We start from the raw sequence: 23,806 nt of genomic DNA on the forward strand, positions 1-23,806 counted from the left end.
TTAGGTACTAACGAGCAGAACATTGATAAAGTGACTTCAGTACTGCAGTAATATTTCTGCAATTTAAAAAAAATTCTTTTATTTACCTAATGCAGAACACACCAATCAAAGGGCTCATTTACGTGAATGAGCCCATTCATCTTTCCCTCCTGTGCCACTGGGCCAAAGTCCTTGATTTTACTACCCAACAGCACTGTGAGAGCACATTCACCACACAGAGTGAAGGGGTCACTGACCAGTCAGTTCCAACGCTGGGATGGGGAACAGGTCTTCAATCAGCATTTGCTGCCTTTCCAATCTAAAAGCTGGATTAAATCCTATCCATCTGTACATGCACTGTGAAACACACATCCAAGGTGTACCAGCAGATTCAGAGGGATAAATCCAACAGTTTGTTCTGCATCTGGATTGTTGTGGACTGTAGTAGAAGAGTGCAAGCCATAGGGATTTGTCAGCAAATACAAATTCCAACTGGTCTGGCATGATTAATATTAATTGCTTTAATTTAATGCTTTGAAACATTTTTGTCTTTTTACATGTCTTAGTTAACTTGGCGATCTGAAAAAAAAACTTCAACTTTAAGTGTCTCTGACATCTAAAACTGATGGAAACTTTTACTGCATCTTGGCTGTGCTCCAGCTTTGCTGGCTGTCAAAGGTTATCGTGCTGCCTGAGGATCTTCACCATCCAGATAATGATGATGGTCTTTTGGATTTCGGAGGGTAAGTGGGGTGGATGTGGGCAGACTGCAGGTGGGAACTCTGGGCAGAGGAATTGGGCTAGCATAATTCAGCCTGTACGGTATGAAAGAATATCAAATGCACCTCTGTTTAGAATGTAGAAAAGTACAGCATAGGAACAGGCTCTTCAGCTCACAATGTTGTACCTAACTAATTAAATTAGTAATCAGATCCTCAACTAAACTAATACCTTCTATCTACACATTGTCCATATCCTTCCATTTCCTGCACATTCAGGTCAAGTCATGTCATTTAACTATACCCATGTACTTAATACTATACTATATAATGTATATAGAAACGAGACAATGTTTCTTCGAACCAGAGTGTAAAGCACTGTAGTACACATAACACACAATAACTTATGAAGGTAAGGATGAAATCTACAGATGAATCACAGTTAAATAACAAAGTAAAATGCATAAATATTGCAAGGTATTCATGTGGCCATCTAATAGCCTCTTGAACGCCTCTACCATATTTGCCTTCACCACCACCCTAAGAAGCTTATTCCAGTTACCCACCGATTTCTGTGTAAAAAAGAACTTGCCCTGCAGATCTCCTTTGAATTTACCCTCTCTCACATTAAATGCATGCCCTCTGATATTAGACATTTCAACCTGGGGAAAAGGCACTGGCTGCCCACTCTATCTATATGTCTCGTAATCTTATAAACTTCTCTTGGATATCCTCTCAGTCTCCAAAACTCCAGACAACTCAAGTTTGTCCAACCTCACCTTATAGCAGGCAGTATCCTGGTAAACCTCTTCTGTACCTTCTCAACATGTTGAAATCCTTCCTATAATGGGCCAAACAGAACAGAAGCCAATTCTCCAGTTGCAACCTAACTAAAATTTAATAGAGCTGCAACATAACTTCACGACTCTTGAATTCAATTCTTGACTAATAAAAGCAAGTCTCCTGACGCCTGCTATTACAAGATTCCATGGGGCACTCCGCTGTTGGCAAGCTTGAGTATCTAACCATCAACAAGGCTTGAACCAGTGATTTTAGGATCTGCTCCAATCCATTTTTAAAGGTTGCAATCACCAGTTTATAAGGTGGTTTTTATCAATATTTTGCACTAAACATTTGAATAGTCACATATTAATTGATAGATCATGGATAATTATGTAATCTGGAGACATTAGATGACAAAGAATTATATACATTATCTAAAGATTAACTATATCAAGAGAGAGGAAGGTTAATGTTAAAATTATCACAGAATAAAATATTATTTAACATTAACAATATTTTTCAGAAATTCTCACAGGATGATTTATTTAAACATATAGTGTAGTTCCTTAAGAATTCAGGTATTTTTTTTATATAGAATTTGATGCAATTATAAATATATAGGATTTTGGATATCCTGACTCACACTCCAGTTCTGTGGGCAGTGGTAATGCAACATAAAGCTTTAACCAACTGCCATAAAGTTCAGTAAAATTTATTATCAGAATACATATCACCACATACAACCCTGAGATTCTTTTTCTATGGGCATACTTAGCAAATCTATAGAATAGTAACTGTAAACAAGATCTGTAAACTGTAAACAAACTGCAAATGCAGATAATAAATAAATAGCAATTGCTTAACAATAGCAATAATAAATCAATCAATCAATCAATAAATAAATAAGCAAGCAAGCACAAAACCTCAGATGAAGAAGAAGAAGAAGAAGAAGAAGAAGAAGAAGGCAACTAAATATGCCATTAATAGGAAAATATGCACCCAATGTTGCTGCTAATTGTATGGATATTTACTAAGATGATACCTGAAAAAGTTTCAAACCTTATCCATGGTTTCCTTTAAGGCTGTATGCATCCTAAAGTGGACATTCTAGTGAGTTATACCTACAATAATAGAAGACACAAGTCCTTCAAGCAACGGTACATGTTCTAACACTAAGAGCAAGAAACTTCTTATATGTATGTCTTGCATCTTTTAACATATACAGTGGATTCTGGTTAATTGGGCCAATGGCATATTTGGGACAACTCATAAAGAGCTAAAAACTAGTCGATAAAATAACGGGGTTTTTCTTTGTTTATTTGGGATACTCTGCCACTTACTTGGGACAGGACACTGTTGCTAAACAGTTTCTAACTAGTGTATGTCATGTGCACATGTGTGGCCATTAGACACTGCACCGTGCTTTCAGTGAACAGTTTTCAAAGGCGGCACTTGCATGTGTTTATGTTCGAAAGGCTACAATTTTTCTGTCACTGATAGTTGGCAAGAAATAAGCAGTAAGAACATTTGGAACTTTTGGCTCACAATGGTTTCAGGCTTGGAGATGCTAGAAAAGGCCAGGAGTGAAAATGAAACAACTTCACTACTTCATCAAGATAGGAACTATGAAGAGTTTGAAGGCATTGACAATCATCATGAATTTTACAACAAAAGTGAAGATTTGACGGATGCAATTGTTGAAAGCATTGTATGAAGGCAGTCCATTACCTGCTCTAGCTGCCTGCGCTAATTTTGTTCATTTACCGGCAATCAAAAGAACACAGCAGTGTACACTGGATGAATTCCTCCATTGATAAGTATTAGGAACTAATAGACAGTTTTACAGTACAGTTGTAGTAGTGGCAGTGTCCTAATCTGGTCTGTATTTTATTTAAATACATAATTTATTACTCAGTTTAATGATAGCTTCTCATTTTTTATAGCTTTTTAACTATTTCCATGAAACTTTAGCTAATTGGCACAGCTGCTTAATTAGTTCAAAATGTACCGGTCCTGATGTGTCCCAATTTACTGAAATCCACTGTATAACTATCATGGTGGCGTCACGACGTTCTCTGATCACATGGCTTATTTATATAACTGTATATAAATACATTAGAGATGTTGCTGGCCTCAACTCTTCATTGCGCTAGTAACCCACCGTTTTAACTTGGTCAATGCTGAATCCTTTATTGGCTCAATTAATTACATTTGATGCACTGAACAGCAGCGTCTTTGAGTGCTGCTTCCTCAAAATTTTTTATGATCATGATAGGCCGCTTGAAGCTGAACACAAATGTAAGTGCAGACTATTTGTATCATGTAGGAATTTGGAAAAACAAGAAATTAACTTTTATTGAACATAATGCGCTTAATTGCATAACGGTACAGACGTTTTGCAATAGCTCAGCTAAGGTAAAAATGTTTTGTTGATAGAGACACAGAGTCATAGAGAAGTACAGCACAGAAGCAGACACCCTCGGCCTATCTAGACATGCCGAAATAATTTAAACTGGCTATTCCCATCAACCTGCACCAAGACAATAGTCTTCCATATCCCTGCTATCCGTGTGCCCAACCAAACATCTAAATATTGAAATCGAGTTCATATGCACCACGTGTGCTAGCACCTCATTCCACACACTCACAACCCTCTGAGTGAAGGAGATTCCTCTCATGTTCCCCTTAAACTTCTCACCTTTTCCCTTTAACCCATGACCTCTGGTTGTAGTCCCACCCAACCTCAGTGGAAAAAGCCTGTTTGCATTTACTCTATCTATACCCATCATAATTTTGTATACTTCTATCAAATCTCCTCTCAGTCTTCTGTGTTCTAAAGAATACAGTTCCAGCCCATTCAGTCTTTCCTTATAACTCAGGTCCTCCAGACCTTGTGAATTTTCTCTGATGATTTTTGTTCATACTTAGTGTCTGAGGCTTCTCGCTTAAGTGTCCAATGATAATCAGCTAGCATTGATGGATTCCAGTTGCCCTGATACTATGCCTCCATGTCCTGGCTGCACCAAGATTTGCAGCGAAGAAGTCTAAATAGGAATGCAGTAAATGTATCTTTAGTGACGTATTGCACTTCATGGTTTTGTAAACTTGAAGCATGTTGTCAACCAGCTGCATGTAGTTGCCAAGAAAATTTTCAACAACATCCTTGAATGCCTTGCTTGCGATTTTCTCCAATTCCACTAGAATTTCTTCGAATTGCCTGTCATTGATGACCCGTTTAATTTGTGATACAGTGGTGTCAAGAAAACAATCTCTCCCTCAATGTGGCAAAAACAAAGGAGCTGGTTGTGGATTACAGGAGGAATGGAGATGGGGTAACCCCTATTGACATCAGTGGGTCTGGGGTTGAGAGGGTAAACAGCTTCAAGTTCCTCGGCATCCACATTACCGAGGACCTCACGTGGTCTGTACACATCAGCTGCGTGGTGAAAAAGGCACAACAGCGTCTCTTTCACCTCAGAGGGTAGAGGAAGTTTGGTACTAGCCCCCAAATCCTAAGAACTTTTTACTGCACAATTGAGAGCATCACTGCCTGGTAGGGGAACTGTACCTCCCTTAAATGCAGGACTCTGCAGAGAGTGGTGCGGACAGCCCAGTCCATCTATAGTTGTGAACTTCTCATGATTCAGGACATTTACAAGGACAGGTGTGTAAAAAGGGCCCGTAGGCTCATTGGAGACCCAACTCATCCCAACCACAATCCATTCCAGCTGCTACCGTCCAGGAAATGATACCACAGCATAAAAGCCAGGACCAACAGCTTCTTACACCAGGCCATCAGACTGATGAGCTCTTGGTGATTTGAGTATACTCTATACTACATTGACTGTTATATTTATTATAAATTACTAGGATTGCACATGGCACAATTAGATGGAGACGCAACATAAAGATTTTTACTCCTCATGTATGTGAAGGATGTAAGAAATAACATCAATTCAAGTCAATTCAATTCAATATGTCTTCCTTAATCTTGGCTTCAATTATTCTGGGAAATATCTATCGCAAATAACAAAATCCTTCACCTTCCTTGTTCATTGCTTTCACAAAGTTTTTCATAAGCCCCAGTTTTATATGATGAGAAGGCAAAATTACCTTTGGTGGATCTACAAGTGGCTTATGTGCCACACTTTACTGACCTGGAAGCAACTGCTTATGGAGTGGCCAATCGTTATTAACGTAATGAGATTCTTTAGCATGGCTGCCCCACTTGAAAATGAAACAACATACTTGGTGTATCCGAGTTGCATTCCTAGTAGCAATGCTACTACTTTTAGATCACCACAGATGTTCCAGTTATAGTTGTTGTACTGTTTGTGTTTCAACAAGACTTCCAAATTTCAGTAGTTTTCTTTCATGTGTGCTGCACAGCTGATTCATATTGAAGGGTGGGCATGCTGTGGTGTGACAGCATAGCTTTCAAGCTTAACTCTGAAAAATCAATACAAAGACACCATTGTTGTGGGATATGTTGCCAACCCAATGCAATCAAAAGCCCATTAATGTCAGTGCAGAAACACAGATTCTGTGCCTAGTGACAGCAGATTCCATCCTTGCAGTCTTGAACCCAGTAATGCTGCTTATGCCTTTGATAACCCCAAGTTTCTGACCAGGTCATTTAACTCAGATTGAATTATCAGCTGAGGCTCACGTGACATAAAGGTTTCAAATTCTGCAACCGTATTGGTGTCATTTTCCATTTGTGTCTCATGCATCATGGCATCTTTGCTTCCTCTAGACTCCATGTCTCTGGTGGCTTCTGTGCTGGAAGACCTTTGTCATGTGGTGCAGGTCTCATGGCAGAAAAGAGATTGGGGTATTTAATGGATTTCTCGTTTTTAGCGGAGAAACCAGACACACAGGTCAGACAGAAGTAATAGAGTGTCACCTGATCCTTCTGCTCTTGTCATATCATCAGGACAGAGAATGTCATTGACTTCTGAGTACCTCTGAGCCAAGCTCTAAGACTGACAGTGCATGTTGCACAACAAATATGAGGAGTCAAGGCTTTGTCTTGGTCGCCAATTTTACACCCAAAGTAGAGCTCATAGGCTTTCTTAATAAGAGGAGTCATGCTCTGTCTTTGAGATTTAAGTGTATACTTGCCCCAAGTTTAACAGAGAGTGACGGGTGTTGCCACATTGGTGAGTCATTTTGCTATCACAAATAGAATTACTTTATTAGAATGCTATGCACATAGAGCATTCGCATCAATGTGATTGCAAACTGATATGCATATAAACGCAATGCATAGAATGATGTATGCGTGATACTTTTAAATCCTTTCCAAAACCTGTCCTACCACGCAGCCACCACCCTGGCCAAGCATACCTGGACCAAGACAGAAAACTTTTCAGCTAACATTGTGGGCAACATTTTCATTGACTTGAATTATGAATCGAAATAACAAATATAGATGATTTCAAAGAAAATGATGCAAGGTAGGGAAATTCCATGGCGATTTTCATTATCAGCAGCCCAAAATCCATAAGATACACCCAAAAGTATTCAGGAAACAAAATCTTCTTTGTCCAGTATTATCTATCAACAAAACAAAAGTGTTATTTTCTTGCACATCTATGTTCTTATCAAACCCCTTCATAAACTGAAAAACCTCTTCAAGGTAATTCTTCAGTCTTCTGCATGTACAGAAGAAAACTCTATTTACTATTTTCTGATAGAACTAACTTCTCAAATTTGGCATTGTTGAAGTAAGGTATCATTGCATCTTCTCCAAATTTTGACATCCTTTCTGAAAATGGAGATTGGAACCATGTACAATTCTGTAACCAAGGTAATACGTACAACATTCTGGTGCAGCTCAGAAGATAAGGCAGCATCTATGAAGAGGAATAAAGAGTCAACATTTTGGGCCAGGACCCTTCATCAAGACCTGATTGCTCCAGCATTTTGTGTGTGTTGCTCTGGATTTTCCACATCTACAGAATCTCTTTTGTTACTATAACCAAGGATCTGACAGATTTTGCATGACTTCTGTCTCTGTCATTTCTGTGTGTAGGAATGAATCCTGAGATTTTCTTCCCTATTTTATTGCCTTAGTTATCTGCAGCATCATTTAGAGTGTTCACTGTATTTTTAATCCAGAGCTCTCTGCTCCTCTGCACCTTTGAGACAATTATTTTCAAAGGAGACTTTGGCCTCCTTCTTCTACCTACCAATAAGTGCCACTACCCTCATCTGGGGAGAAACTGTTTCTTCTAACAAATAGGTCAAAAATCAGAAGTCACAGAATTGAAATAATCAGCAAATGAAAGAAGGAAACAGAGAAATGAAAGTTTGGCTCACACTATCTGAAAGGATGGAGAATCACATCCCATGGGATCTGACAAGATAATTGTGCACCTTTTTAGAATAATATGAATTTGCAGGACTACGGTATATAAGCAAAAATAGGAAGAAATGGAGCAACCCTTTTTGTGAGCTTACATAGGATTCTTGGACCATTTGTAAAATTATACCTTACTCAATTTACATAATATTCAAATTAGCTACCATCCTTCCAAGTAATAAGCTATTTAGATAATCTTGACAGTATGGATCCCCGCTAAATTGGAAAATGAGAATTTGCTCATTTCAACATTGTATTCTGCAGTATAGTGTACAGAGGATGGTGACAAATCTGTGCGTTTTAATTTTCTGAGTAGCAATTATTCTTGCAACATAATGCAGTATGATACAACCCTCCAGTAGTTGATTGTTTAGAACAAAATCAATAACATTTGAAAAGATAATAGGCTAAAATACTTCAGTTCAAGCTTCCATGATAAAGAAGCTAAGTTCTGAGCAATCAGCAGAGACTGTCCAAATTAATCAATTCAAATATATGCTCATTATGTTTGTGTACATAGTAAGTACTTCTACAGCAACACACACAAAATGCTGGAGAAACTCAGCAGGTCAGGCAGATCTATGGAAATGAATAAACAGTAGACATTTTGGACCGAGATTCTTCATTAGGACTGGAAAGGAAGGGGGAAGATACCGGAGTAAGAAGGTAGGGTGTAGGGGAAGGAAGACAAGCCAGACGGAGACAGGTGAAGCCAGGCGGGTGGGAAAGGTAAAGAGCTGGAGAACAAGGGATCTGATAGAAGAGGAGAATGGACAATGGAGAAAAGGAAGAAGGAGGGGTGCCGGGGGAGGTGATAGGCAGGTGAGAAGAAGAGATGAGGCCACAGTGGGGGGTAGAAAAGGGAAGGGAAAAAATTTAAAAGGAGAAATTGATATGCATGCCATCAGGTTGAAGGCTGTCTAGATGGAATATGAGGCATTGCTTCTCCACCCTGAGAATGGCCTCCTTGTGCCAAAACAGGAAGCCATGGACTGGCATGTCAGATCAGGAATGAGGACAGGAATTAAAATCGCTGGCCACCAGGAAATTCCACTTTGGGCGAATGGAGTGGAGATACTCAATAAAGCAGTCTCCCAATTTACATTGGGTCTCACCATGTAGAGCAGATTGAATTGGGAGCACCAGCTACAATAATGACCCTGAATGAAGTGTTCCCTACCTGGAAGGACAGTTTGGTGACCTGAATGGAGGCATGGGAGAAGGTGAATGGGCAGGTGTAGCATTTCTGTCACTTGCCCGGTTATATGCCAGGAGAGAGATGAGTGGACAAGGGACTTATGGAGAGTTGAGGGAGACCGAGGTATGTTTGGTGATAAGAGGCAGTTGATGATGGCTGAAGATGCAGGGAGTGATGTGTTGGATGTGATGCTTTTCAGGCAGCATACAAAACTACTAACAATTCTACTAAGTACACTTTCATGGGATTACAATCGCTGCAATTCACAGCCTATAATTTCCCACTGGAGGTGTGCATTTGAGCTGTCTATACGACCTGGTGTTTCTGTGGTATCTTGAAATATTTGGCAACTGGACTCTGTAGAGGGTACAGCTGCAGCAGCCATTGCTGGAGTCTATTTTGGGTCCAATCTGAGTCTTTGGGCTGGTCTGAAGTGGCGGGGCCTGGGCCCAGGAGCAGATAATCAACTGACGTTTGGCTGATGTAAATGCAGAGCCAGATTAAAAAGATTAGGGTGCTAAGTCTGAAGGTGGAGGACAAACTGGGGCTCAGTTCACTACTCCAGGGGTCCTTACTCAGCTCAACGCTGAATTGACTCTGCAGATGTGGCCTGCAGCCATTGGCAATTGCCTCAGTGCTGAACCTGGCTCCAGTGCTGAGGACTTGCTTTCGGGGTTTCTGAATTCCATGTCCTGTAGGTTGTCTGTTTGCTTTTTTTTATTGTTTGCATGGTTTGCTCTGTCTTTTTCACCCATCAGAGGTATGACTGTCTTTGTGGTGTGGAGTTTTTCATGAATTCCATTGTGTTTCTTTATTTTGTGTCTACTGCAAGAAGATGGATCTCAAGGTTGTCTACGGTATGCACGTTTTGTTAATAAACTTCGAACTTTGAAATAAACAGAGAGTTGCTAATGTTACAATGAAGCCTCCCAGTGCAGCACACTTCCCCTAAAGTACTGCCATCCGCAACAGAGTATTTTTCTTGTTAAATAAATCAGAAACTGAGATCTAGAAATCACAACTTCAAGATCCAATAGCCTTAAGTAGCCAATCTGATACAACTGTCAGCTGTTATGATCCAGTTAAGGTGCTGCAGAAACCAGCTCATAAACGAAGGAATTAAATGAACTGTATAATTCAACCAAAATAATCAAAGATATGCTAATAATTTTTGCTGAACACAATGGGTTTTTGAATGAAAGAACATCACAGACCAAATGTTTTTGGCAAGCTCACATTTAAAAGAGCAACATTGTTCTTTGATATAGATAGGAGCCTCCCCATGCTCTCCAAATACACTTTGAATCAATGTGAAGTAAAATCTTCATTCCTCTGTTAATCTGTTTATGGTGCCACATCAAATATATGGATTACTTTTTATACCTTTCTTAAGCTTCCCAGTGGGGATAATAAGAAAAAGTTAACTAAAGCCATCACTCCTTTATTGTCCAATAGTCTATCACAGCTGGAATCCAGATGTGCCATAAATACGTTCATTCTGATACTTTCTCTGCTAAGAAAATCATATCTGATACCACAAGCAATGTTTGAGATAAGTACTGTGATTGTAGTAAGGTAATTTTTTCAGCTCCATATGCAATTCCATCAAAATTTTCTTCCTTCTGACAAATAAATCAGCAGCTTAAATCTGTTGAGTATGTGCCTAATCATCAATATCTGGTATTAAAACAAGCTTTAATATTAATTATTGATTTTTGAATAAGCTTTATAATATTTAATTAAAGGGGATCCAGAATACTATTTTGATAACTTTCTATTTGCAGGAATGGGCAGTTTTCATTTAAAATCCATCTGACATACATATTTAGGTGCAAATGCAGAAAGTACTGGAAATACCCAGTATGTCAGGCAGTATCTATGGAAAGCGAAACAGGATTAATGTTTCAAGTTGTAGACCTTCCATCAAATCATTAAACTTGTTTTGTTTTCTAAAGCTGTTATCTAATCTCTGAGTATTTCAGTATTTAGTGCATTCTGTATTTATCTGATTTCATTGTTTATGTTTGCTTTTCAGTCGAGTTCAAAGGTTAATTTGTACCCGAAAGCACAGTACACCATTTCATGTTGAAGATGTCAATGTGCCCCAACCCTTAAGGAGAAATGGTGAGCAGGAAATTTAAAAAACCTTAGTCAGGGTTACTACCACTCTTCCTTCTTCTTTAGGGGTAGCGTTGTGTTGCCATGAACACTACCAATTTCCCGTTGGACCAATGCACAGGATGTTGGAGCCTAGGCTCAGGGAGAAGGGCCTCCACCAAGAAAATGCATCAGTTGTCCAAGAGGCTTCCAAGCAATTCCTTTACATTTTCACTGGCTTATTCACAGGCCCAAATGGTCCAGCACACCAATATTCTTAAAGTCAAGAGGCGGTCGAGAATTTCCCAGCAGCAAGCAATGACTTCTCCAACAGGTATGCTCTGGGGATTGTAGCTCGGACACATGTCCCAACTCACTCTGCTCTTGACCAAGGTCCCTAGAAGTCACCTGGTGCTCGTCTGGCCTGATATCGGTGGGCAAGGAACACAGGAGCCTGGACCTGGAATCATATAGGTGCCTGAAATGTAGGCACCTCAGCCTGGTCCAAGGGCCAACAGCATGGTCAGGTTCAGTCTGATCTTCTAGGGGGTCAAACCACATCTAGTCTAGACCCAGACATAGCATACTATAGGCATGGCATACTGTTAGCACAGTGTACTACAGGGTTAAGTCTGTCAGTGCACTATACTTTACTCCAATAAAAGTAGGTGCAGGTCCATCTCTGTATAACCTGGGATAGGTACTTGTGTGTACCAGTCTAACACTGTAAAACTGTAGAAGATTAAGGCTGGGTATAGGTCTGCCACTGTACACGACTAGTGTGTAATACCAATGATACAGACTTGTCACCGCTGAAGGTCAGGGAACAGAACAATTAAGTACAGGTCTCACGTCAATTTAGTCGCTTATTTCAAAGAGTTTCTGTGAATAACAGGCATGAGCACAATGAATAACCGACCTCGTCGCCACTTCCTTGTGTGTGTGAACTGGAGGGATTCTCGTGTAAAACCGATAATACTGTGCCATGATTATTCAAGGTGAAATAATCTCAAATGAAATGTGCCAAAACTCGTAGAATAACAAGGAGGAAGCTGTGTGCCCTCTGAGCAGGAGAGAGTGTTAACAACTAACCTTATAACTTTGAACACAGAAGAGTACAGCACAGGTACAGGATGCCTGCAGCAACCATGATCCTAATTTAAACTGTACATCCGTCTGCATCTGGTTGATATGACTCCATCACTTGTCTGCTCATGAGCCTGTCTAAATGCCTCTTAACTGTTCTGGTTATATTTGACTACCATCCCTGGCAATGTGGTCTGGGTATCCACCACTCTTGGTATAAAAAAACTTGCCATTCAAATCTCCTTCAGACATTCCTTCTCTCACCTAAAACCTATTCCCTTTCGTGTTTCACATTCCCTTCCCCTCCCCACTATTTACCTTATCTGTGCTCTCAGTGTTTTATATAATTTGATTAGGTCACCCAGCCTCAGAGGTTCAAGAGACAGAGTTATTGACACAGGCCCTTCGGCCCATCTAGTCCATGTTGAAACCATTTAAACTGAATACTCGTATCAATGTGTAGCCCTTGATAGCCTTACCATCAATGTACCTATCCAAACTTCTCTTAAACTTTGAAATTCAACTCGCATGCACCACTTGTGCTGGCAGCTCATTCAACACTCTCAAGATCCTCTGAGTGTAGACGTTTCCCCTTTTGTTCCCCATAAACTTCTCAACTTTCACCCTTAACCCATAACCTCTGGTTGTAGTCCTGCCCAACCTCAGTGGAAAAAGCCTGCTTGCATTTACCTTCTCTATACCCCTCATAATTTTGTATACCTCTATCAAATCTCCTCTCAATTTTCTATGTTCTAAGGGATGCAGCCTTAACATATTCAATCTTTCCATATAACTCAAGTCTTCCAGACCAGGCAACATCCTTGTAAATTTTCTCTGTATTCTTTCAACCTTCTTTACATCTTTCCTGTCGGGATGTGACCAAAATTGCACACAATACTCCAAATTAGGCTTTATACAATGTCTTACACAACTTCAACATAACATCCCATCTGTTGTACTCAATACATTGATTTATGAAGTCCAATGTGCCAAAACCTTTCTTTCCGACCCCATCTACCTGTGACACCACATTCAACAAATTATGGACCTGTATTCCCAGATCCCCTTGATCTAGCACACTCCTCGGTGCCCTACTGTTCACTGTGTAAGACCTACCCTGGTTGGTCCTACCAAAGTGCAAAACCTCGCACTTGTCGGCATTAAATTCCATCTGCCTTTTTTCAGCCCATTTTTCCAGCTGATGCAAATCCCTCTGCAAGCCATGATAGTCTTCTTAGGTGTCCACTACGTACCCGGTCCTGGTGTCATCTGCAAATTTGCTGATCCAGATAACCACATTATCTTATCATACGCATCATCGATATGGATGAGAAACAACAAAGGACCCAGCAACGATGCCTGCAGCACACCACTAGTCACAGGCCTTAAAACCACTCTCTGGCTTCTCTCATAAAGCTAAAGTCTAATCCAATTTACTACCTCATCTTGTATGCCTAGTGTCTGAACTTTCATGACCAATCTCCCATGCGGGAGCTTGCTGAAGTCCATGTAGACAACACCTACTGCCTTGCCTTCATCCACTATTATTATAAAAATTTTAAAAACTGAGAGGAAAAATAAGGCAGAGTTAAACTCTACAGGCAATATTCAGGCCTGTGTATGTGTGTGTGTATGTATATATATATAGACACACACGTTTTCTATGGCCAAGCTAGTTTGGCAACCTATTCTTAGATTCCATGTACCCTAATCTTCTACATCAGCCTACCATAAAGGACATTTTCAACAAAATAGAAGCTGAAAGGCCTCTATACTACCTGTAGAGTTTACCTCTGTCTTATTTGTCCTCTTTCAGATTTTTTAATATTTTGCACAATATCTGCATTTACAGAAGATAGTTTGGCTAATTGAGTCAGTGCTTTGCCTGGGTTCTTCTGGTGGGGATACAGTAGTTACAACCTGACTGCAACAGGTCCCATTCACCCCAAGGTCCCAGTAAATCTTAATCCGCCGCTTTCAGCCTAATAAGCCAACGCTCTTGCAAATCGGATGAATGACCTGAAGTGTCAAACTAAATTCAAACTTCAACCTGCTCTGAACTTCATGGCCAGCTCCCTGAAGTTTATTAGGAAGTCATTTGGTTCCCTGGTTTTGACATCAAAGTGAATAACATAGAACAGAGCATTTTATGAATTATATGCTGCATTTCACATAGTGCTCACAAATTATGGCACAGTACTAATGTCAAGGCACACTTATTAGCACTCAGAATTAAACTGGTGCAATAAGACACATAGGCCCATGGGGTTCGCAGTGTTTGGAGTAAGTTGTAATCACTTGGATGATTATTTGATGGTAGTTGCTCCAGGTATTTCCTGAAAAGAAGCATCCTTGTTTATGAATGAGCTCAGTCATAGCATAATACTAGGCAGGACTGGTGGGCTCAGATTTGCTGCTGACTTGTGCTTTGTGGCATTTGCTGATTTTATTTTTTGACTTAAATATTCCCTGCGGCCCACCCCCAGTATCTGCCAAAGCAGCTCTCTGCTTTCTGGAAATTATCTTCGAAGAAGTAGCTCCTCGAAGCTGAAGACTGCTGTCAAATTATCTTTATTATTTCATGATATATTAGGGTGGAATCACTATAAATTTCAGTTGTCATGGCAATATTTTCATGTCTCCCATAAGCTTTGCAAATACCCAATTCCCCTAGGTTTTCAGGTCTAATTAGCTACTATTTTTGTCTTCAGAATATATTTTTTTAAAGTTTCAGGCTATTAGATCTGGAATACAATTGCACTTCCTTTTAGTGCAAATTAATTTTCAGATGTTAGACAAAAAAAATGAACAAATGTCAAGAGAGTAGCCTTGGGCAGAAGCTTCACAGATGAAAGCTTCAGGCATGCTGGGTATAACCAAAACTGACTTTTTAAGTTCAGTTAACATCTCCTGTGCAAGGAACGTGAGATGTTCTGAAAGAGATATTCTCAGTTGAAAGGCACGAACAAAGAATCGCCAATGAGTTAAGATGTTGGTTTCTGCTGGAATGACATGACACTGGATTGCATGGAACAGGGCTGAGGCATGCTCAAAACAGCGTCAAAAGCCTTACTCAAATGTAACCCATGAGCTGCTCCTCTCCATCTTCCTTATTGTCCAATTGACGGACTTAAGCAGCGGAGCCACTTGCAGAAGCGTTTGTGTAAATCCCGGGATTAATGGGATAAGATCAATAGGTGGGCTTGATCAAAAGAAAGGAATTGATCAGCTTGTCATGGGAAAGGGGATGGAATGATCGGATGAAAGGGTGTGTGTCAGGAAATAAGGAAAGGTAAACTGATTGGGTAGTAAAGTACAGGAATATAATCCCAAAGCAAAAGCTGCTAGATGGAAGCAGGATGAAGAGGAAAAGAAGAAGATCATTGGGTGAGGTAGTGTGGCAGTGGGATGAGCAGTGGGGTGATCATGTGATTGGGAACATCAGGTACGGTGGGGCAATCAGAAATGGATATTAATTTGGGAGGTTTTTAACCGGAGTAGAATTTGAAATGCATATGTAAGAAGGTGTATTCAGGAGGTGTGAGGGAGAAAGAAAGAATCTGGACTGGACCAAACTGGGACCAATGTCAGAATTCACCACCGCAGTGCAACTGTGAGGTAAAGCCTTGCCTCATTCAGAAAACGTTCTCTTTTTGAGAGCAGCTTCCCAAATCCCTTTATAGACCTTCATTGGGCATTCTGAGGGCCAGTTCCTCTTGAAAGTTCATGCAGCAAGCCAGTTCAGAAAAAGAGATTTTCAATTGGATTGTGGTCCCTTGCTTCAATGTGCTGCTTATTTGTGTCCACTGAGCATCTTCTGATGTGTACTCCTCATTTATAATGCTTTATTAATGAAGCTAGCATGTCAAAATTCCTTTTTTCATAAGCCATGATTGTGATGCGCAGAACCAAATAAAAATACTATGTTAAAAATGACCAACATACAGGAGGTCAAAGGTCAAATGGCAACCCAATTTATTTTGTAACAAAGAAGTTGGGTTGCCCAATTTGATGCTGGTTCAAAGCTTACTCTGACTATCCTCAATGAATGATCTCAAGAGTATTCCTACTCACCAGAATCTAACTCTGCTGGGTGCCTGTGGTTTGGCTTGACAGAGAATAAATGCACAGTGTGGGAATTTAAACCTTGAACAGTAATATTCAGTGATGAAGCAAACTGGCAAAGTAGTAACAAAATACACGAAGCTCCCTTTCCCTTTTTACCTCCGTTCATTTATATGCACAGTCATTTGGTTCAGATGCTGAAAGATGTTCAAGACATCTTTCCTTGCAATCTTCTATGATAATAAGTACAAAACTGGCCCTTTTCCCAATTTAGCTCATACCTGCTATTTCGGCTGTTGAGATACGTATGAAAATGTCACAAGCTGTCTGCTCTGGAACACAATTGTCCTTCCATCAGGTGCAAATTAATTTTCAGTTATTGAGCTAATCTCGAGAGGCACAGCCTTGGCGTACACTTCACAGAAGTTGGACATTAATTAGAGATAAGTTTCCTTTTAAATTTTTTTAAATGAGATTCATACAAGGTCTCTAGGTTAGTCATTTTTATGATTTTACTTTTACATACTAAAAAGCAACCAGTTTCCAAATGATTGTGATCCAGCTACACAGATTTTTTTTGAGTAATGAGTTTGCATTGATGAAGCACGTTTCACATTTTTATTATGTACCTAAATGCTTCAGCACTGAAGAACCACTTCTACATCGTTGCTCTGATGGAAATACAATCACAGTTTCATAATAATTTCTGGCTACTGATTATTAAGGGCCCAACATGGAGCAGAATGAATGTTTTACATTGAAAATAACAGAGGAAATGTAGTATCCATAAAGTGGTTTAAATTGATTTAAATCTTAAATTTTATCTGATCAAAAATACAGACATTTAAAGATGGAACAGAAGATTGAGACACTGAAGAGCAGTTCAGGAGGCAGACTGTGGAAAAGAGCAAAAATAACAGTGCTGTTGTCATGGGTGACTTCAGCTTCCTTAATAGTGACTAGCATCTCCTTGGTGCAAATGGCGTTGATTGGATAGGATTTGTTAGGTATGTCTAGGAAGGATTACTGACACAACATGTAGACAGGCTAACTAGAAGAGAGGCCATACAAGATATGGTACTAGGGCCAGATTAACCTAGTAGCAAAAGTAGCATATGCTACGGGCCCCGCATTTTTGAGGGCCCTGCACTAAATGCTTGCAAGCTGGAGTCTGGTGAAATCAGCATTTCTCACGACGATCTGGCAACGCTGTTGATTTCATGTCGGGGGAGCTTCATGCTGCATGGCATGTGTGTGCAGGCATGTGTTGGCTCCTTGCTGTGTTGTGGTGACCTTTGTGCTATCTCCCACGCTCCCAAGTCGCTGCAGCGTGCGCTGTTACGCCACTGGAGGATGATCCGCCGCGGTGAGCCTGCGACAAGGGATGTGCGACTCAACAGTTTTATGTGAGCCAGTTCATGATTCCTCATGGTATTCCTGATTTTAGGTAGTCCGAACCAGCTCAGGAACATACGAGATCGGATTAGACTGTGAGGTTCGTGTCGCTAAACGTGTCGGTTCCAACCTTGTGAAAGAAATGGAGACTGAACAAAAGTATTGGTGCACACTTCTAGAGCAAAGAATGGAAGTTGTAAAGTTTTTAGCAGAACGAGGCCTTTCATTTCGTGGTAGTGATGAAACTGTTGGCTCCCCTCAGAATGGAAATTACTTGGGGTTGTTAGAATTACTGGCCAAGTTTGATCCTTTTCTGGCAGAGTATATAAATGCTCATGCAAACAAAGGCAGGGGACATAAATCACACCTATCTGAAACAACATGTGAGGAACTCATCGATCAGATTAGATCCAGCATACTGGATCACATTATCAGTGAAGTGAAGAAATACAAGTATTATTCTGTTTCATTGGATTCTACTCCAGATATATCTGATATGGACCAGCTGACTTTGACTGTGCGCTATCTTTTGCCGTCTGGACCAGTTGAAAGATTTGTGAAGTTTTAGTATACGGAAGGTCATGGTGCTGAACAACTTGCTCAAAGTTTACTTGACTTTTTGAAGGAAGATGACATTGATATAAAAGACTGCCGTGGTCAAAGTTATGGCAATGCCAGCAACATGAGTGGCAAGTATCGTGGCTTACAAGCATGAATTAAAGAGCTGAATGAGTTTGCGGATTACATTCCATGTTTTGCACATTCACTAAATTTGGTTGGAAAATGTGCTGCTGAATGTTGTCAAGAAGCATTAATTTTCTTTCAATTTATAGAAAGCCTGTACACATTTTTTTCTGCTTCTACTTATCGGTGGGATCTCCTTTCTGCTGCATTATTTGATGGTGGTGCTCATTTGCCCATTGTGAAAAGAATGTCACATACCGGGTGGCCAGCCAGTACAGATGCAACAAAAGCACTTTTACACAGCTTTCCTGCAATAAAACCAGCCTTGGATGACATTTCAAATAACAACGATCAGAAGGCAGAGTGTCAACAAACAGGCTCGTGGGCTACTTTCAACCATGGTGAAGTTGGAAACAGGAATACTAGTCATATTGTGGGATCAAGTATTACAGCGTTTTCAAATGACCAGTACTTCTTTGCAATCTTCTGGCCAAGACTTGAACACAGCTTGTGCACTCTGTGAATCCTTGCATGGATATATTCAAGCTATGCGGTCTACTTTTTCCAGACATTGAGCAAAAAGCTTAGTATCTGACTAAGTGTGAAGATTATCAACAGTAAACTCGAAGAAAACACAAGCAAAATCGTGTGTATGATGATTTCAGTGGTTCCAGCACTCTTGGTCCAGTTGTTGAATCTCAAACGCCTTTTCAGAAGTTTAAAAGCCGAACATTTCTTGCCATTATTGACAGCTTGCTATCTGCCCTGTCAAAAAGGCAGAAAGCTTATCTAAAGGTAAATGGTGTTTTTGGATTCCTTCATCAGTTACAGTCATTTACACCTGAAGAGACTGTAAAGAGGTCATCAAATCTTATTAAATCATATCCGGAAGATCTGGAAGAACATCTTGATGAAGAATTTGTGCAGTTTACTGAACTGTTGAAAACTGATCTTGCCTCTCATATTGGCACCAAACAAGACCTTGTAGCATTACAGTTGTACCATTTGATAACTGACAGTTCTTTGGAGTCATGTTTTCCAGATGTAGAAAATGCCTTGCACATCTTTTTGTCACTCATGGTTACCATCTGCAGTGGAGAACGCTCATTTTCAAAACTGAAAAGGATTAAAAATGAACTAAGGAGCACCATGGGTCAAAACAGATTGAACAATCTCACTCTAATGAGCATTGAGCATGAACTTCTGCGTGAAGTAGACATTTCCAGTATCATCAACAAATTTGCTCATGCTAAATCTAGAAAATGTAACTTTTAAATTGTAGTTTTGTTACTTTTGTCATTTAAAATTGATACCTACATGTAAGTAATACTATTACTGAAGTGTCAGACATTTGTTGTATTATCTGGCTGTACAGCAAATGAGAAAATTGAATTACTTTACTATGCAAGTAAATAATTTATGTTTTAATACTTATGTACATTTTTTAAATTCAGGGCCCCATTATAACATATGCTACAGGCCCCGCACTAGCTTAATCCGGCCCTGATAGTACTAGACAATGCATCCAGTCAGCTAACAGACCTGTCAGTGGGAGAGCATTTCAGAGCCAGTGACCACAACTCTCTGAACTTCACCATAGCTTTGAACCGGGATAGGAGCAGATGTTGTGGGGAAGTATTTAATTGCTGGGGGGGGAGGGAGCGAATTATGGTACAGTAGGATCTTGCTGAGCGTAAAATGGGAAAAGACGTACTCATGGAAATGCACGGCAGAAACGTTGAAGTTGTTAGGAAGCACTTGCATGGGGTTTTGGATAGACTTGTCCCTTTGAGGCAAGGGAGGGATCATAGAGTGAGGGAACCATGGTTACAAGAGCTGTGAAACATCTAATTAAGAGGAAAAAAGAAGCTTACTTAAGGTTTAGGAAGCAAGGATCTGACAGGGCTCTAGAGATTTAGTAGATAGCCAGCAAGGAGCTTAAGAATGGACTTAGGGAGCCAGAAGAGGACATGAGAAAGCCTTGGTGTGTAGGATTAAGGAAAACCCCAAAATGTTCTGTAGATACGTAAAAAATTGGAGGATGAATCAAGAATAAAAGAGGAAGCATGTATCTGGAGTCAGAGGAGACAGGGGAGGTCTTTAATGAATACTTTGACTCAGTATTCACCAGCATTGGACCTGCACGAAGGTGATATCAGTGCAGAACAGGCTAATATGATGCAACATGTCAGCATTAAGGAGGGTGTACTGGAACTTTTGGAAAATATTAGGTTAGGTAGGTCCCCGTTACCGATGGGACATACTCCAGGTTACCAGGGGAAGTGGGGGAAGAGATTGCTGTGTCTTTGGTGATTATCTTTGTGTCCTCAATGGCCACAGGAGTAGCACCAGAGGGTTCCAGGGTTGTAAATGTTTTTCCTTTGTTCAAGAAAAGTAATAGAGATAATCCTGGGAATTATAGACCACTGAGCCTCACGTCAGTGGTGGGTAAACTATTGGAGAGGGTTCTTAGATAGAGGATTTACATGCATTTGAAGAAGCATAATTTGATTGATGATAGTAGGCATGGCTTTTGAGATTATTCCTCATGAGCTGGATTGAATTATTTGAAGAAATGACAAAATAAATTGATGAAGGTATGGCAGTGGATGTGGTATATATGGATTTTAATAAGATATTTGACAAGGGTCCCTTTGGTAGTTTCAGCCAGAGATTCTGACTTAGATCCAGGATGAGATCTCTGTATGATATCCAGGGAAACTTGGCTGAGTGGATTCAAAATAGACTTGCCCACAAAAAGCAAAGGGTGGCAGTAGATGGACCATACACTGCCTGGAGGTCAGTGACCAATGTTGTTTGGCATGGATATGATCCGTTACCCCTGCTCTTTGTACCTTTTATAAATGACTTGGACGAGAAAGTGGAAGGGTTAGTAAGTTTTCAAATGTTATGAAGGTTTGTGGTGTGGATAATGAAGAAGGTTGTCAGAGGTTACAATGGGACATAGTTAGGATGTAGAGCTGGGCTGAGAAGTGGTAGATGCAGTTTAGTCTGGAAAAATGTGAAGTGATACACTTTGGAAGGTCGAAGTTGAAGGCAAAGTACAGAGTTAATGGGATCCACGTTCATAGATCCCTCAAAGTTGCTGTGCAAGTTGATTGGGTGGTTAAAAAGGCATATGGAGCACTGGCCTTCATTATTTAATTTTGTTCTTTTTTATTTAGAGGTACAGCACGATAACAGGCCCTTCTAGCCCAACAAGACTATGCCCATGTGACCAATTGACCGTCAAGCCATACGTCTTTGGAATGTAGAGCCTCTGGAGCAAACCCACATAGTCATAGGGAGAACATAGTGTACATACTCCTCACAGCCAGCAGCAGGAATGAACCATTACTGTTGCAGTAATAGCGTTTCACCAGCTGCTGTGCTACCAAGCTGCCACTAAACCATTGATTAGTTACACTACATCACAACATCGAGATAGACAGTGAAATGGGTCATTTGTGTCAATGACCAACACAGTCTGAGAATGTGCTAAGGCAGCTCACTAATGTTGTCACGCTTCCAGTGCCAATATAGCAATCCCACTTCATAAACCTAACCCATACATCTTTGGAATATGGAAGTGAACCCTAGCACCCACACAGTGACAGGAGAGTGTATAATCTCTTTACGGACGGCAGCAGGCTCTGAACAAATGTCACTAACACCCTAAAGAGTTACACTAACCACTGCACCATCATGTCACCCATGCTTCCATTAATGGTGGAATTGTGACCATACACTACCATGCAACCAACAGTTGGGGAATTGATTTCAAGAGACACAAGGCAATGTTGCATCTCTATAGAACTCTGATTAGACCACACTTGGTATATTGTGTTCAGCTCTGTCGCCTTAGAGAAGCTTTAGAGAGGGTGCAGAGGAGATTTACCAGGATGCTGCCTGGTCTAGAGAGTTTGTTTTTTATGAATATAGCTTGAGTGAGCTGGGGCTATTCTCTTTGGAGCAACGGAGGATGAGAGGTGACTTGATAGAGGTGTACAAGATAACAAAAGTCACAGATAGAGTGGACTGTCAGAAACCTTTACCTAATGTGGAAAACCTAATCAAGGTGGCATAATTTTAAGGTGATTGGAGACAAGTACAGGGCAGAAATCAGAGGTAGTTTTTTTTCAGAAACTGAGACTGGTAGGTACATGAACGTGCTACCAAGGGTGGTGGTAGAGGTAGATACATTGGAGACATTTAAGATACTCTTAGATAGACATGTGGATGAAAGAATATTGGAGGGGTATCGGAGAGGGAAGGTTTGGTTTGATTTTAGATTAAGTTACAATGTCAGCACAGTATGATGGGCTGACATCATGGGTATGAATGGTTCTTAAAACAACTCGGGGGTGTGGAGGGGAGGTTAGTGGCTGGAGGTGTTGATCAGCCTTACTGGTTGGGGAAAGTAACTGCTGTTGAGTCAGGTGGTCCTGTGATGGATGCAACATAGCCTCCTCCCTGATGGGGGGGTGGGACACACAATCCATGATCAGGGTGAATGGGATCCTTCACGATATTACTGCCCTTTTCCAGCGCCTTTCTGTATATGTCCTTGATGGTGGATAAGCTGCTGCCAGTGATGCATTGGGTAGTCTCGACTACCTGTTGTAGAACGCTCCTGTCTGCTGCAGTGCAGTTTCCATACCACGCAGTGATGCTGCATGTTAGGATGCTCTCTACTGCACATCTGTAGAATGTTGCAAGTATAGATGTGCATAGTCCAGCTCTCTTCAGCCTCCTCAGAAAGTAGAGGCTTTGGTAAAGAGGGGTGCGAATGGCACGAGTTCTTCTGAAGTCGATAACCATCTCCTTCGTCTTGTTGACATTAAGGAAGAGGTCATTTGCCTGCGAGCAGGCCTCAAGCTCTTCCACCTCCTCTCTGTAGGTCGTCTCATCATTGTTGGTGATGAGCCCCACTACTCTCTTGACAATATGATTACTCATCGTACTCCACACCAAATCATAATAGTCAGGATTGAACCCGCTGTGAAAGGAAGTAGCACATTAACTGCTGTCTCTCTTCCTGCCTTGCTTAGTGTGCAATAATGCAGGAGGAATCAGCAGTGGTCATGCATTCCATTGACTTTTCTAGGCAATTGAAGGGTAGATTTGTCTTGCAGTACAAGTGCATAATGTATGTCTCACAGTACTACTTCCTTCTAATTGGAAAAAAAAATTGATCTGCAGTGGCTGCAGATTAATAACAGAGGCATTATTGGAAGTGTTGATTTGCTTACAGTGGTTGTTTGTATTCCACCAATACTTCAGCCATCACTGAATATAATTATATTAATTCTAAACTAAAAGATTCTCTCTTCTAACAGTGAACTTTTGAGTTCTTCTATCCAAATGGGGAAATGAATTGGAAAGAAGCTAATTATCTTACCTGGGTAAAGGGGAGACGGAAACCTTGATAAG

Source organism: Hemitrygon akajei, chromosome 11 (genome assembly GCF_048418815.1).
Source record: "Hemitrygon akajei chromosome 11, sHemAka1.3, whole genome shotgun sequence".
In the NCBI taxonomy this organism is placed as follows: Eukaryota; Metazoa; Chordata; class Chondrichthyes; order Myliobatiformes; family Dasyatidae; genus Hemitrygon; species Hemitrygon akajei.